The sequence below is a fragment of the Muscardinus avellanarius genome (genome assembly GCF_963383645.1).
Source record: "Muscardinus avellanarius genome assembly, chromosome: 9".
Lineage (NCBI taxonomy): Eukaryota > Metazoa > Chordata > Mammalia > Rodentia > Gliridae > Muscardinus > Muscardinus avellanarius.
Window position 1 is genome coordinate 94007646 of NC_137795.1, and position 17013 is coordinate 94024658.

Here is a 17013-nt window from a genome sequence, read left to right on the forward strand (position 1 = left end):
GCAGTTATCAGGTCTTGGTGCCTGCCTGGAGAAGGTGGGATTGTGTAGGTAAAAAAGGAATTTTAAATGCAAGTGGCTTCTGCCAAGTGCCAAATGAATGATTTAGGGGGTAATTGCCTTGGAATTGAAAAAAAGGAAGAATAATCAAGGCTCCCTGAACAACTCACTTCCAACACCACACGACCAGCTTCCTGCGGAGGGGAAGATATTTATTAGAAACATGATAGAACTGTCAAAAATCCAAGAAATCAATTACAGAAATTGTGAAGTATAAGTCACAATTCTATTTGTTCTGCGAAGGAGTAAAACTTACAATGTTCCATTAAGATAGAAAATAGGAACCCACCACCGCTTCCTCCAAGAGGGCCATGCTCCCCTCCCCACCTCCCCTGGTTTTACTCACACTCTACCTGTGCCGGTGTTTCGCTATTAACGGTTGTCATTTGAGGTATATGAGAAGCCATCGGTCATTGGGTTAACTCGAGGTTGGAGTCTATTTTTGCATCTTCTTATGAGATCGTTGTCCTGGCCTTTTATTTAATGAGGCAATTAAAAGAAAAGAATGGCCCAGGCACGAGTCCACCCCAAGCCTGCAATGTTGGCCAATTGTTTTGATTGCCAGAAATGTCAAGGACTGGCCTCGTGGGTCTTGAAGGACATGGGGGTGGAGAGAAGACTGGGGAACTCTTCTGGGAAGAGGAGATGGTGGTGAAATATGTGGGGACCAGTGGAGCATGGGGGCACAACTAGAGAAATAGCTTGACGTAGGTAGGCAGAGGTTTCTCTGTAGGAACTTGAGAGAAATTGACGGAGGGTGGTGGGTGATGAGGTGGGATGTCGAGGAGCTATCACTGCTTAAGAATATGTGTTGTCTTGCTTTGAGCCCTCTTGAAGGCAAACCTGGAGTCATGAATGGGGTACAAATGGCCAGGGGCAGGAATGATCCTGGAAAGAATGGTGAATGAGTGAGACAGAGAGAAAGTCACAAGAATAGTGAATGAATAAAAGGCTGTTCCATGGCAATCAGGACTCAGTCCCACCAGGGTCCTTCGAGAGGCCTGGGAAATAATCCCCAAGACTGTGCTTCAGAGTAAGAGTAATCTGAGGTTTTAATCCATCAAACCTCATCTCCAGCCAGGCTCGGTAACGCACCAGAATTACAGATGTGTATTACCATGCCTGGCTACTCCCACCACACATTCTTATGCCTTAAAGGAAGAGCTGGTTCCATATCCTGGCTGCCCCTTCTCCCTCTTTGTGTCCCTCATGTTTTGTTGCCTCCCCACCTCCAGAGTCCCCACTGCCTCTATGTTTCTAGGTAATTGGGTGCGGCAGGGAGCTCAGAGGAAGCTCTGACCTTTCAGCAGGTGGCCAAACAAAATGTTCAATTATTAAATCTCAGCTGATTGAGAAATATGCTTTGGAGGAGACAGAGGTCAATCCAGAGCCTTGCAATAACAATAAGACCTTCTAGGATTTTACCAGCTATTAGGTAACTCGGCCCTGCGATGTCTTTGCTCCTGAGTGAGAGGATCGTTTTATTTTCTACAAGACTGAAAACCAGGAAATTTTCTCCTGTTGACCTTTGGACTTGCCACGACTATAAAGCAACAACAACCTTAGAAGGACACCATCATTATGAATTGAGAGCAAGAAAAGAATAAAATAAGTATTTTTTTAAAAAAAATTCTTATCTGTAGAATTCTTTTCAGTGCTCTTACATGAAGAGCAAAAGAACCCAAATGTTCACAGACACCATCAGCCCGGCGGGATGAAGTAAGTCATCCTACACCCGAAATTGTCTATTCTTGACACATGTCGTCATCTCCACAGCGACTGACTGTCATGTCTCAGAGCAGACGTGAATGAGAGCGCAGAGGCACGAGCGGCTGAACTCATTCCATGCAAATCGTCCAAGTCAGAAAATCTCTTAACATGAAAATAGAATTAGCCAGGAATTGATTTCTTTTTTCCCCCCCTCAGGTTGCATCTCTTTGTAAGTAGATTATTTTTTAAGTTGATTTTTTTTTTTTTTTTTTTGGTATGGGGAGACAGCAAGCAAGCCTGTTAGGGACCAGAATAATAAAAGTCACAAATGTGGAGCTCAAAGGGTCACCTTGCTGAGCTTCTGGTTTCCAGGCAGAAATGATGGGTGACAATGGCGTTCTGCAAAAGCCTGCAGGAAGGAGGACTCCGCCATGCTTTTCAATATCCCAGCTCACGTGCTTTAACCCCATCCAATCCGACAGTCCTTCCATCAGTTGTGTGTGCCCCGCTGAATTTTAAGTCCCTGCTTTGTATCCTGTTCTCAGCAGCACACCGAGAACAGCTGGGTACCACAAATGCGCTGCTCTCTATTTCTGATCATCTATCTGCCCCAGTGCTCTGCGGCCCTGCTATTCCTCAATCAAGGCATTGACCCTGTATGAAATTACAAAGGAGAAGAGAAGAGGGAACCATGGGTTGAGGTGGGAGTGGCAGACTGCAAGTCAACCCCTCAGATTTGTGACAGTTGCAAAAAGAATATTACTTTTCCTAAAATTCTGCCAGCTGGGATGTGGTTGTGGCAGTGCTCTGACTGGAATATGGCCTATCTCTTTCAAGTTCCTGTGCTGGAGGTTTGGTGCGCAGTGTAGTTCTGGTGAGGTGTGGAACCTTTAAGGTTGGGACCTTGTGGAAGGTAATTAAGTCCTGGGGACTCCACCCTTCTGTATGAAGGTGGAGTCCGGTGTGGTAGGAAGGGTCAGGTGTGGTAGGACTGGATTAATTCTCTCTGGAATGAGTTGTCATACAGTCAAGCTGCCCCTTGAGTGTGCCCCTTCTGTATGTGGTACACACAAGCATCGCCACCATGCTGTGATGAATTCGAGGACCCCTTGCCTGGACACTTGTGCCATGCCATTCAGATCCTAGTCACCAGAACTGTGAGCCGAACAAAACTCTTTATAAATTACCGAGCCTCGGGTATTTTGTAGTAGAAGTGCAAAATGGACCAAGCCACTTCCTCAGCTTGGGCTATCCAGAACTGGTACCCAAGCAGATGGTTGATCAAAGATATAGGAGAAACTGCATGGACCAGTGCTGCTCCTACACCATGGACACAGCTCTGAGAGGAAAAGCAAACTTTCTGTTGCAGATCAGGTTTCCTGTGGGAGCAGCCCTCATTGCCCGTCACACAGAGGTAGGACCACTCAAGCCAGTCAAACCGGAGACTCTATGTGAAGGCCTTTCCCAAGACAATAGCTCTCCACTTCCTTACCGACCATAATAGACATGGTGAACAACATTCACGTGTTTAAAGACTTACGGACAGACTCTGATTTTATAGGAACCTCCCAATTTTTAGTGGTCAAGTAAAGCCCCATGCAAGCCCCAGAGGCCCACAATTCTAACAGCCCCTCTGCTGACTTCCCACCCCGATGGAAGCTGGGCTCAGCTGGGTCAAACCATTGGCCATTGGGTGGAATCTCCCTCCCCTCTGTAAGTCACAATGACGGCAAGAGAGAGGAAACTCCAAGCTCAGGAGTAAGAGCTAAGGGTCACTGGCAAACGTCTGTGCCAAGACACAACCAGGTGAGTGTTCTCCCCGGCAGGGTTCTTTGGTGCGGGGACTTGAGCAAAGCTCAAGGAGAGGAAGGAGAGGGCAACAACTGGTCTTCTTGGAGACTTTCTTTTGGTTCCATGGTAACATTGACACCACTTTAAAGATCCCGGTATGCTTTATCTCATTTGGTTGTGTCTCCTATTTTTAAAAATTTTTTAGACTTCCGGGAAGATGGTGACCGAGAAAAGCGGGGCTTAAGAGCCCCGCTAACAACAAATCTCCATTACCACAAAATCAGCGCCTTTCATAGCCAGAAAACACCATCACCAGAGAAACGAAAAATATTACCAGGCTCCAGAGAGAAAGCAGACTGAGAACAGAGCCACAGAGGAGATCCTCACGCCCGAGGACGCGGCTTCATGCCCAAGGATGCGGCAGCAGCGCCATACTGCCGGCGGCACCGGCGAATTCACGGGACAGCCACAGCAAGCCGAGGTGAGCCGCTGCAGAACAGCCAGGCAGGATTTCTCGGCACAGAGGGCATCTAAAGCTCCCAGTGGCCGAGCTCAGCACACGCTGCAGGGATTCAGAGTGGAAATCAAAACCAAGAAGAAAAACGCCAGCCCCACAGCCGAGGGCGTAGCAGTGGCGCCATATTGCCACCGGCGGCCCAAGCAGCATATTCACTGAGTTCAGTACAGCTACATCTGCTTACTCAAGAACAGTGAGTCAAATTGCGGGCCACAGAGGAGAAATCCCAGTACTGTACTCCCTGGGACTTGACCCAGTGGGGGAGGGGCGGTGGCAGAGATATCACACCATAGGAGAACGTGCAACCTGGCACTCCCCACAGTCTAAAGCAGCCTCTATCGACTCTCTGGGTCGGAGACTCTGTGATACAACCCAGTAAAGGAGTAGTGGGGTCTAAGATACTACTGACTTGAGATCCAGAACACCTTAAGTGAAGCCATAGTGACCCAAGGGAAGAACCCAGAGAAGGCACAAACCTCCGAAATCATGGGAAAGAGGAATAACACTGGAGTAATGAATGCGTACAACCCCACAACATCAGAACCCGATAAAACAGAAAATCAGAGATTTTTAGAAGATCAAATCAGGAAAATAACTGTAGAAATAATAGAGGTGCTTCGAAAAGAACTCAGAGAGAGCCAAAAAGAGATAAAGGATGCAATTAATGAAGTAAAGGCCTCAATTCAAAGCACAAACAACCGATTAGACCACATGGAGAACAGAATCTCGCTCTTAGAAGATGAGCAATCCAAAAATGAACACATAGTTTCTAATCTAGAAAAAAATATCTGACAGCAGGAATCTGATATTGAAGAAATATGGGCCCATTTTAAGAGAGCTAACCTAAGAATAATTGGAATAGAGGAGGGAAAAGAAAGTGAAACCAAAGGGATCAACAATCTCTTCAAGGAAGTAATAGCAGAAAATTTTCCAGACATAGAGCAAGAGGTTGATACACAGGTCCAGGAAACTTATAGAACTCCCTTTAGACAGGATCGGAGAAGAGGATCCCCACGCCACATAATTGTCAAAATGACCAATGTGGAAGTCAAGCAGAGAATCTTAAAGGCAACAAAAGCAAAGGGCCAAGTGACATTCAGAGGCAAACCAATTAGAATCACTCCAGACTTCCCAAACCAAGTTATGAGAGCCAGAAGGGCTTGGAGTAACATATTCCCAATTCTGAAAGAAAACAACTTCCAGCCAAAAATTTCCTACCCAGCAAAACTTTCTATCAAATTAGATGGAGAAATAAGAAGCTTCCATGACAAACAGAAACTGAAGGAATTTATGTCTTCAAAACCAGCACTAGAGAAAATACTCAAAGAGATTAACTACAAAGAAGAAATAGGTACACACATCAGAACTAGAGAAACAAGATTTTCCATCCAACAGACAACTAAGATTGGTTATCTGTGGAGATTCATTATTTATGTTAGTCTTTTACCTATCTCTAAAGGGTATTGTTTGCCTTTATTGTTGTTAATTTTTAGGATTTCTAGTTGGAATATTAATATACCTTCAGATATAGCATTTGGAAATATTTTATCCCATCCTATTAGTAACTGTTAACTCTGTTTACATTGTCTTTGGATATACAGTATTTTTTTTTTATTTTTTAGGGAGTTTGTATACTCCTCTGTTGCCTGTGCCATTGAAATCATATCCAAGAAATCACTGCCAATTTCAGTGTTGTGAGGTTTTATGACCCAGATTTTCTCCTAAAAGTTTATAGTCTTAAGATTTATATTTAGGTCTTTTATCTATTTTGAGTTAATATTTGTATATGGGATTAGGTAAGGGTCCAATTTTATTCTTTTACATGTAATTATTATTTTTCAACAACATTTAGTTAAAAGATTATTATTTCCACCACCAAATGTTCGTGGAAACCTTGTCAAAAATAACTTGACAATATAAGGAAGAATTTAGCTCTAGGCTTTTATTTAACTCCAATGGTTTGTATATCTGCCTTTAGAATAGTACTACACTGTTTCAATTATTGTAGCTTTATATGATTTGAAATCAGAAAATATATATCATCTAGCTTTGTTCTTTTTCAAGATCGTTTTGGGTACCTAGAGTCCATATTCCATATTAGGATAGATTTTTTTTCTGAAAAATAAATATATAAATATATGGTAGTTTCACCTAAAAAATGGAAAAAAAATATTCTCTGGTAAGAAAGAAAGCAAAAAGAAATATTGAAATGTTATCTTTAAGTCATCAAAAGCTTGGTATCAGACAAATGAAACTTATGTGAGATTATCATTTTTAATTTGGGATAAATTGCTATAATACTAGATGTCAACTACTAAGCCAAGGATGGGAGGGAGGGATAGGGAGAGAATGAGGTGGGGATCGGGTGGGGGCTGACTGGGCAATGTGTGCATGTATGTCTACAAAAGTATGTATCCCACTATGATGTATGAATACAGTGCACCAATAAAAAAATAAAAAAAAATTTTTTGTTGGTGCATTGTAGTCATACATATCAGTGGGGTACAAGGTGGTAGAGGCATACATGCCCACATCACTCAGCCCTTCCCCAGTTCCCACCCCATTCCCTCCCCCCTCCCTCCTTCTCATGTTTGGCTGAGTGATTGATGTCAGATACATTGGAGAATTTCCCTCTTCCCTGCTCCCATCCCCTCAGTTAGGTCACCTTATTTGCTCATTATAGAATCTCCTTCTTCGTCTAGAGTCCCTCCTGTGACCCGTTTTCTCCCTAGCTTCCACATATCAGGGAGAGCATCCGATGTCCTACTGTTTGTGGCAGAATAATCTCAATTAGCATGATGTTCTTCAGTTCCATTTATTCCCCTGTAAATGACTTAATTTTGTTCTTCTTTATAGCTGAGTAAAATTCCATTGTGTACATACATATCCCATAGTTTTGTAATCCGTTCATCGGCTGATGGACATCTTGGCCGGTTCCATAGTTTGGCAATTGTGAACTGGGTGGCTATGAACATAGATACGCCTGCATTAGTTTGGTAATTTGGTTTGGTTGTGTCTCATAAAGCAAGGCAGGAACTAAGATCCCGAGAGCACCACCACGCTCAGGCTGACCAGTAGGGGGCGCCCACACACTTCGTTGCTTTCCCTCCTCCACGTGGTCCTCCTCCTGGGTAGCTCAACTGGCCCAGGAGTGACTGTTATTGATTCCATGTGTCCTCTGAGCTGCAGGCCTGGTGTGGAGCCAGGAGAAGCATCCCTGAGCCCTTTTCCTACAGCACATGCCATGGCCAGGGCTGTCTGAGCTCTAGCCCCCAGACCCCTTCTTCCCAGGGACCGGAGTGGATCTGACCCTACCTGCTCACTTGCTGCCTCTCTTCCAAGGGCCACTGGTCTGGTCCTCTGAGGTGCTAGAAGGTGGGGTCCTTCCAAGTAGTCGGATCGCCAGATCTTACTGCATCAGGTGCATGCAAGAGGGAAAAGAATGAGTTCATCTTAAAAAAGAATAACCAAGCCAGGTGTGGTGGCTCACTCTTGTAATCTCAGCGCTTAGGAGGCTGAAACGGTAGAATCCCACGGGTTCAAAGCCAGCCTCAGTTACGTAGTGAGGCTCTTAGCAACTTAGTGAGACCCTGTTTCTAAATAAAATAGGTCTGGGAGTATAGCCTGGAGGTAGAAAGCCCCTGGGTTCCATTCCTAGTACCATAAAAAAAAGATCATGAAAAGTATAACCAAACAACCAATATGAGAATAGTCATAAGACCACAAAGCTAGCCCTGTGGAGAAGACACTCTGCTTCAAAAACGGAAATTTTAACTGTTTTTCACCATCCTCCAAAGAACTCCTCCCTTAACTCAGAGTTCAGGAATGAGCTTTGACCCAATCAGCTATTCCCCTGAAAAGGTGGGAAGGGTAGGTGTTGAAAAGAGAGTATACCTTGAGCTCCCTATAGAGACTAAAGGCACACAACCAGGACCAGGCACCCTATCAGGCAGCAGGGCTATCTATTATCGCCATTCTATACACGAAGAATCCAAGGCCTAGGGAAAGTGATTTGCTTGAGACCACATGAGGATTCTAAGACAAATCCAGCTTACCTGTCTCCTGGCCATGCTTTTTCACTGTCCCAGGATAGCTCACAGCTTCTACATCTCCCTTTCCAAACCTACTCTCTCCAGGAACGTCCCTGATTATTTACCTGTAAATACTGATAGAAGTGCACCTTCCTTGGTTGAAAAAGCAGAGCTTGAAAGCAGATCTGAGAGCAGAGCTAGATAAGGACTTCAGTGTGAATTGACAAGTTCTGGTAGGAATGTTTGACTTCCACCCAGGTTCTTTTCCAAATAAGAGACCCAGATCTGAAGTCAGAAGATTGAGATTCAAATCCCAGGGCTACAAGCGTCCACTGTTTCACTGGGGACAAGTCACCTGGCCTTTCTGTAAGTAGGACAAGTGATTCTGTTCCCCTCAAATACATCACATGATGTCCCAAAGCTCAACTGAGTGAATTACACAAGGGGTTTTGTGGGTTGTGATGTGCTGAGCACAGATGAGTTGTCATTGTTGCTGGAGGTGGTGTAAGGGCCACTTGGGCACCAAATCTCACATCCTTACATCCTTAACCAACACCGAATTTTCCCATTTCTAATTTAAAAAAATGTGATATTAACCTACAATGTGCCAATACTCTCTGCTCGTGGTACTTCTTGCTTCCATTATTTATCTTCATTTAGTCTTTGCTCAATTGCTTTAAACACACTTGTTTCACTCTCTTAGACACTGCTACTGAGAGTAGAAAATGGTAGAATTCATATGAGAACCAAGTCGGCAATATTTATCAAAATAAGCCCATGTATCCACTGGGCCAGCAAAACCAATAAATTCTCTTTTGAGAACTTATTCTTCTGATTATCTGAGCACATATGAAATACTTCAGTAGGAAATGATTTTATTGCAGTGCTGTTTCTCATAGTGAAAGATTGGAAAGAACATAAATGTTTACAATAAACTATTGATTAAATAAACCAGGGTACATCCACATGGTAGAATCCCAAGCAACTAGCACAGCAACAAAAATCTAGACTCTTGTATGTTCTAATATATTCTCCTTGCAAGGTACTGAGGTCAGAGAATCAGGAATCACAAGGTAGATAATGATCAGAGCAGCTCTCTGAAAGTTCACCAAGACAGGGACCGTGATTGGTTGATTCTAATTCCCAATTCATATTTACTTTATTAATAGCCTTATAGCTGATAGGACTGGGTAACAACCTTCAGAACTTAGACACTGAATGCGCGTATGCTCAGCAAGCCCAGTCCTCCTCTCCTTTGGGACACTCCAAAGGTTACAAGCTCTCCTTAGTTGGGCATACCATGTGATCAATGCCAGCCAATGAGCTGCGAGTAGGGAGGGGTCCCACTGGGAATGAATGTTTACTGCTGGGGTGAGAATGTCTGACTCACTCTTCCCTTGTCATGGTGAACAAACATGGAATCCTGAGCTGAGAGAGACTCAGAGCAGAGACACTGAGCTGTAAATGGAGAATGGCTGCCTGGGGATGAGCAAGAAGTAAATGCTTAGCTGAGTCCATGGGATTCATGTTGTTATTGTGGCATCATCTGGCTTAATCTGACTGGCTCAGTGTGAGCATCTAGTGGGCCATGGCAATAGTCAACTCTCAAATGAACTGGAGTCACACATAATAAAGAAGTTCAAAGCTCAGCCACCATCTCCCAGCATTCGCAAGGAATAACCAAAAGATCTGCCACTTACAGCTATTTGGACTAGTTGGTGGCATCTCTGTTGATGGGAAAAATAACAGTTTTAGCAAATCTAAGATATGGAGTTTGTTCGTTGGGCCATCATTTAAAATTCTGGTTTTGTTTGGCAACAGGCTCATGAAATAAAACTTTAAAAGCCTACAAGTCATAACTTAAAGCATGTTGTAACTTCTGAATCACCCTTTCCACTCCCGTTTCTTCTACCTTCTCACTATATAGTGTGTTACAAAATTTTTCTATCCCTGATTCAAGAAGATTAGACTGTGGGCCAGTTTGGGTATTTGGGCTGCAAGTATCAAGACTCCACAATCCAAAGTAGCTTAAATTTAAAGATCATGAATTATCTCACCTTACTGAAAGATCTGGGGGCTTCGTGGGGTCAGGGTTAGCTCTTGGACTATTTTCCAGGCTGGTAATGACTGGGCCTGTAGTTTCAGATATCACATCCAGATGGAAGAGCTTCCAGAGGAAAAGGAGGGACTGTCTCATCATGTATTTATCCCACACGGAAAAGGAATCTTTCCCATAAGCCACGTGTCACACAGAAGGGTCACATGCCCAATCCCAAAGTGTTCACAGGGGGGGAGAGAGAAAAGGTCATGGCTAATGTAGAGAACTGAGTCCAGGTGTAGGGTGCCCAACATTCAGGTGGGTGGATGCTGGCTATCTCCCTTAGACTTATCTGTTTCTACACTGCATGGTCAAGACGCCCATGCTTCGATTCCTAGATTTTGCAGTAACTTCCCATCTGCCTGCTGGGCCTCATATTATCTTTGCCCAGTGCACTCTATTCACCCCTGCTCGACCAAGTTTCTTAATACCTTCTTCTCATGTAACATCTCCATTGAGTTTTGTTCAATGTCTTACTCTTGTCTTTGATGCCATGTTCTAGATGTTTTTTCTAGATGTGGTTCTATCACACCAATCTGACTCATCAATAGAACGCAACCCACATCCTTGAAAGGGCTCTCCACACTGCCTCCCTTCCCCAACACACTAATCCCGGATACCTCTCCCATTCCGAATGTCCTATTCTGTCTTCTCTGCCTGCCTAAACCTGTCCTTCTCTTAAATATTTATCTCAGACACCATCTTCATTAAGGTAAGTGCAGTCAACACTGTTTTTTTTTTTGTTTGTTTCACATTTTTATTAGGAGAAGGGGCTTCCTCCTGTCAATAGAAGTGTTCACAGATTCTTCAGCCACTCCAAGCTGGGGCCCTGGGGCTCCTGGGGGTGGCTGGGCACGTCGGGCATGTTCCCATCGTCTCGGACAGGCACTGGGTAGTTGTAGGGTGTGGCTTTGTTGGTCATGATGGCATAATTGGTGTAGGGGCTGATTGGGGGCAGAATTATAGAGAGGCCTTCAACGGTGAAGGACACAACCAACACCAGATACTAGGCCCAGGCGTTCTTGAGGTAGGCGGCAATTCTTGCAGCCATCTTGCTTCTGGCGGTGGCCCTGTTTTGTTGTTGTTGTTGTTTTGTTTTTGTTTTCTGCTGTTGTTGTTGTTTTTTTTTTCTCAGTACTGGGGATGGAACTCAGGGACACTCTACCTTTGAGTTATATCCCCAGCCCTATTTTTTATTATTTATTTTGAAACGGGGTCTCAATGAGTTGCAAAGGAACACTGTTCTTTCTCCTCAATGAATTCTTATTTCCAGGATTGTCAATAGCACAACTGTGCTCTCTCCTTAGCATGAGTCAAGCTGCTCCCTCCAAACAAATATGATTTTTCTTGAGAGCAGAGAGTATGGATTGCAATTCATTTCTGTCCCAGACAATGCTCATACAATATTTGGCACACTCTACTGATCTATTAGTCAAACAGCAAACAGTGACTTAGTCCCACCCCCATGGCTACACTGTGACTTCTGCATGCATGGAGTCAAACATCTTGATCTCACTGGAAAAATGTGCACTAGTAGTGTGCTTGTTGACACTTATATGAGCAATGAAAAGTCCCCCATATATACACACAATGGAATTCTACTCAGCAGTAAAGGAGAACAAAAGAATGTCATTTTCAGGAAAATGGATGGACCTGAAGAACATTCTGTTAAGTGAGATTAACCAGTCACAGAAAGTGAAGGGTCATATGTTCTGCTTCATATGAAGAAGCTAGGGAGGGATCAGGGTACCAGAGGACCTTCAGCTGGTGGAGGAGAAGCCTCAGTGGAGCCAGGGAGGCAGTCTAGGGAGAGAGTGAGTGGAGAGGGAAGATCAATGAAGTAATCACTTCCACTGACATTAGGTATCAACAAGAACACCAGTCTCAATCCCCACACCCTGTATGGGAAAGGGGGGCGTGGAGGAGGAGCTGGGGAAAGCCCACCAAGTGCCTGGGCGTGTGTGCCATCCAGCACTAAAAAATACATTATGATGTGAGACTATAATGCACCAATAAAGTATTAAAAAAGAGAAAAGTTCCCCATGAGTCTGTTCAGCTAAGGAACAGGACACAGGAGTTGGATTTTCTATCTGGACACATCTAGCCCACTCCTTATAACTCAGTTCCGTATACCCATTTAGAAGGCCGTGCCTTTGGCAGAAGGTTGAGAAGTATTTTGTTTAGCCTTTTCAACAGCAGGGTTCCAGCATGGTTTTTATGGAGGCTCTATTCTTCATGTACCAAAAAAAAAAAAAAAAAAAAAAGAAAGAAAGAAAAAAGAAAAAGAAACCAAGAAAGAAGTAAGACTTGACTCTTATTTTTGCCTTTCTTTCTTTTTTTTAACAGTACTGAGGATGGAACCCAGGGGCATTGTACCTCTGAGATACACCCCCAATCCCCATTTTTTAGTCTTTTTATTTCTGAAACAGGGTCTCACTGAGCTGTGAAGAGCCTTGCTAAGTAGCTGAGGCTGTCCATGAACCATGATCCTCCTGTCTCCGCCTCCGGAATTCTGGGATTACAAGTGTATGCCACCACATCTGGCTCGTTTTTGCTTTTTGAATGAGGAAATGTTTGTAGAGCCATTCATGCCTCTTTCTTTGGGTGAGCAGTCATTTGCACCTGCTGGCCAGTTTCAACTAGACCTGGGGACAAGCACCATGAACATAGAAGATGAAAGTAGACCTACAGGAATCAGAGTGCTACTCTGCCTTGTGCACCAGGCCCCATAAGACCCTCTGGACATGGGTCTGCATATGCTGTGTGTGAGCGTGTGATGGGAATTAACATGTAGTTCTGTGTTCCAGCTTTATTGCTGAGGTCCGTAATGAGTCAGTATAATTAAGCACCATTTGCCTGGTTAGTTAGTTCAGGTGTCTAAATCTGTCACAATAAAGTATGTGATGTTAAACATGTTTGGATTAGAACCTTCTGGAGCCAATGCCATTGCAGACAGCTATATTAATCACATGGGAGGTTATCTTATTTGAGATTTTCTATGCACCTCTGAGTTACAGTGTTTCATCCATCAAGGGCTTGCTGAAGACATCTGTAAACTTTGATTTATTGCACTGTTCCCGGTACAGAATTAAATAGCATTATCCTCAAATATATTGGCTTAATTGACAGGTAGAGATTTAATCCCGTTAATTATCTAGCCTGCTTGAAAGCTTCCATTAACCCCTTGCTGCATCGGCGGGATTCAGAAGAGGTATCTCTGCACCTCTTTGGGGTGCAGGTAAACGCTTCATTGTTCTTCGTCTTCAGAACGTTTGTTCTCGCCAGCCTCAAACGAGAGTGGCCAGGAACAGCCGTGGCATAAGCACCTCCCCTAGAGTGGTCTTCTCTGACCCCACCCCGCCCACTCCTTAGCGGCATCAGGAGGTTTGAAATGAAGGTCTTTTCTGGCTAAGGGCTTTTTTTTTTTTTTTTTTTTGGTGGTACTGGGGTTCCTGGAAGCCCTCCTTCCTCTGGGCTACACTCCCAGACCTATTTTATATTTTTGAAACAGGGTCTCTTACGCCAGCACGGCTGGCTTCGAACCTGCGCGATCCTCCTGTCTCCGCCTCCCAAGCGCGGGGATTACAAGCGTGCGCCACCACGCCCGGCTGGCTAAGGGCTTTGAGTGTGGACACTTAATGGTGTAACATGTAAGCGTGTCCATTCATTTACTTGTTGGACAGGTCTTTATTGAGCACTTACTATGTTCAGAATATTTGCTGGGCTGGGAAAAAAAACAAAAATACAGTGAAGACAGTTGAGACTCTCGAGAAAGTCACATTAGTTAGAAATCATAAAGGAGTGTACAAATACACAGGATACCCATTAATTACTGATAATAATCTGCATCATTATAATAACACGTTAGGTTACTTATACCAGAACACATGGTGCAGTTAAACCTTCTCTTTCTAGAACCAGTACTTTTCCACCAACAAAACCGCCTGCTAAGCTTTTCTTTCCTGTGCCTGGTTAAGGTGTGGAGAACGCAGAGAAAGGATGAATTCTCTGACTTTTTTGATCTCACAGTCTTCTGAAGTCACAGACCGGTAAGAGGGCCATGATGGATGGTACCACGGGAGGCTACGGGAGCCCACAGTGGACACACTTAGCCCATGAAGACTCGAGGAAGGTTGGCCTGGAGAAGGCACTGTCGAATTTGGATTTAACAAATGATTAGCAGGTACTCACAGAAAGAAGGGTGTGTGTGGAAGAGAGTTACGGAGTGGCATTTTGGATTAATCTGGCCCAAGTGACAGAAGAATGAAATAGTAAAGTGCTCCTTGGATGCCGTTAATAGCTGGTGTGGTTGAATAAAAGGCGAAGAGAAGCCGAAGCTGAGAGTGAGCGAGGGCAGAGTCACAGGAGAAGGCGCAGGCCCTGGGAGCACTGGCCCTGAGCCAGTGGAAAATTCCAAGCAGACTAGTGAAATGGTTGGGGTTTTAAAAATAGGCCCATCCAGGGATTAATCTTGTGGCACAATGGAAGATTTATTGATGGGCTTCTCAACTCGAATGAATTTTGTATGAAGAGAAAAACTTCTTGCACACTGAAAACATTTCTTGGACCATTAAAATCATGACATTTACAGAAACTTTTGATTTTTATACAGTTTTACACTTTGAAAAAGGTTGCGTGAAATATGAAGAACTCCCATGTAGTCTTTACCCAGATTCACCGATTGTTAACACAATTGTTGACATTTTACCCCATTCGCTCAGTGATCTACCTGGCTACATATGCATACACATGCACACAAATACTGGACTATTTGAGAGCAACTTGCAGACACCATGCTTTTAGTTCTATGTATAAATATTCCAGTATCTATTTCCTAAAAACAAAAATGTTCTTATGTAACAACAATAAATATCAAAAGCCAGGAAATGTAATATTGATACAATACTGTTATCTACTCCGGTTTTGCTAATTGGGCTAATAATTCATGATGTTTTCAAGAACTGTGGCTTGAAAGAACTAAATGTGACTCTAGACAAATATCAACTACCATTTATCACAGGGACAAAGGCTGATTTCTAGAATAAACATCCTTTTTCAATAACAAAGGTGAAAGTATAAAATTTTAAAACTCTCGTGAAATTTGAGGGTTTCTAGATTCACATTTGACCAAAAAAAGTTGTTGGAACCCAAGGTGGAGATAAGAAGAATATTACCATTATGCAGAGGGAGATTGTCTTATCTTGGCTGCATTAGTCAGTTTCAGAAAGCCAAGTGGTTGTGAGAGCAAAGCTCTCCTCTCTGTCCAGTAAAGAAGAATACAAAATGCCCGATACAACAAGGAATCAGAGTAGGAGCTACATGCATTCACTTTTAAGCCAAATACTGAGCCAAAGAGAAAGTCTGACCAGCATCCAAGGATAGAAAATAAAGTCAAGTTTACTCCTTAACTCTGTCTTTCAGCGGGAATCAACATCAGAATAAGCAGAAGGAAAACGAGAGACCCGAGGGAGAAAGGACATAAGTTCCATGTCTTAGGGGGAGAGCAGATCTCTGAAATGAGAGAAAAATTTTAGAGTAATTTGACATTATGTAGTTGTACGTAAGAGTCCAAGGCCTCCATTATGAAGGCATACAATGAGAAAAGCTGTGATGTAAAGGCAACAGAACTGTATAAGGATACTGGAAAAGGGGGAGAGAGAGAGAGAGAGAGAGAGAGAGAGAGAGAGAGAGAGAGAGAGAGAGAGAGAGAAGAGAGAAGAGAGAAGAGAGAAGAGAGAAGAGAGAAGAGAGAAGAGAGAAGAGGGAGGAGGGCCGAGGAAGGAAACAGTTCAAATAATGCTTTGTCTATACATAAAGGTATTCCCACCAGTTTTGCTATGTTGCTATGAGGTACAGGATGGGAGAAAGGAACAGCAGGGTGTTTGCTAAGAAAAAGTACACTAAGTGCCATGTACATGTATATTTGTATCATGTTGAACCTCACTGTGATGTGTGATTATAATGCATTAATAAAAATATTTTTAAAAATTCACTGTGGAGGTAGTAAATGATGGAATCAAAGTTGTGGAGAATAAATAGGCTCAATGAAGGACTATATTCCTACTAAATATTACAGGCTTACGTATTCCAGGCACCATCAGTGTAAAATGACAGAAGCACAATCTTCGAGCTATGAACAAACATCTCAGCCTTTGAGGAAGTAGGTAATACAAATAAAGGTGAAGAGGATGTTAATGAACAGATCTACTTGACAGTCAGTGACTGTAAACAGCTCTTATCCTGCATCTGTGGAACATTACCAAAGCTGACACCATAAATTCCAGGCCCAGTGATGTCATTAACAAATTCAAATGAGTGGAAATTACTATGAGAACTAAAGAACAATGCATGGACTTTGGGGTCACATTCTGGCTTACTAACTGAACTTTGGTTTCTTAATATATTATAAGTGTTTAATAATAGCTAACTTTTATAGATGTTGTAAGGAGTAAATGAGTATTCAAAGAGCTTATCATAATGGTTTGGCATAAAATAAGCTTCAATATTTCTTGGCTATTGGTAATATTATCTTAGCTAATGTTTCTTGGTCACATTTTCTATGCCTCAAAAATAAAAGTTTAAAGAAATAAATCTAAACATGCAGTCAGTTAAGATAAAGCACACGCATGCACAAAATCAATATACTCTTGAATCAAACAGAACATTACAACTATAATTATTATAAAACAAGGAGGAAATAACAAAACAAATCACCGCATCAAAATCTAATGGAAGGCAGCTAAGGCTTTGCTAATAAGTAAACTCATAGACTTAAACAATTCTCTTCTTTTGGACAAAAAAGTGAATAG

At 43.0% G+C, this 17013-nt stretch overlaps 1 pseudogene across 1 annotated transcript; it reads right to left on the reverse strand.

Annotated features, from left to right (window-relative positions):
• Positions 1-11000: 11000 nt before the first annotated feature.
• Positions 11001-11255, reverse strand: LOC308266631 (NADH dehydrogenase [ubiquinone] 1 alpha subcomplex subunit 3-like; annotated as a pseudogene). Its single transcript has one exon. The product of its transcript is annotated as an NADH dehydrogenase [ubiquinone] 1 alpha subcomplex subunit 3-like (transcript).
• Between the last annotated feature and the right edge of the window lie 5758 nt (positions 11256-17013).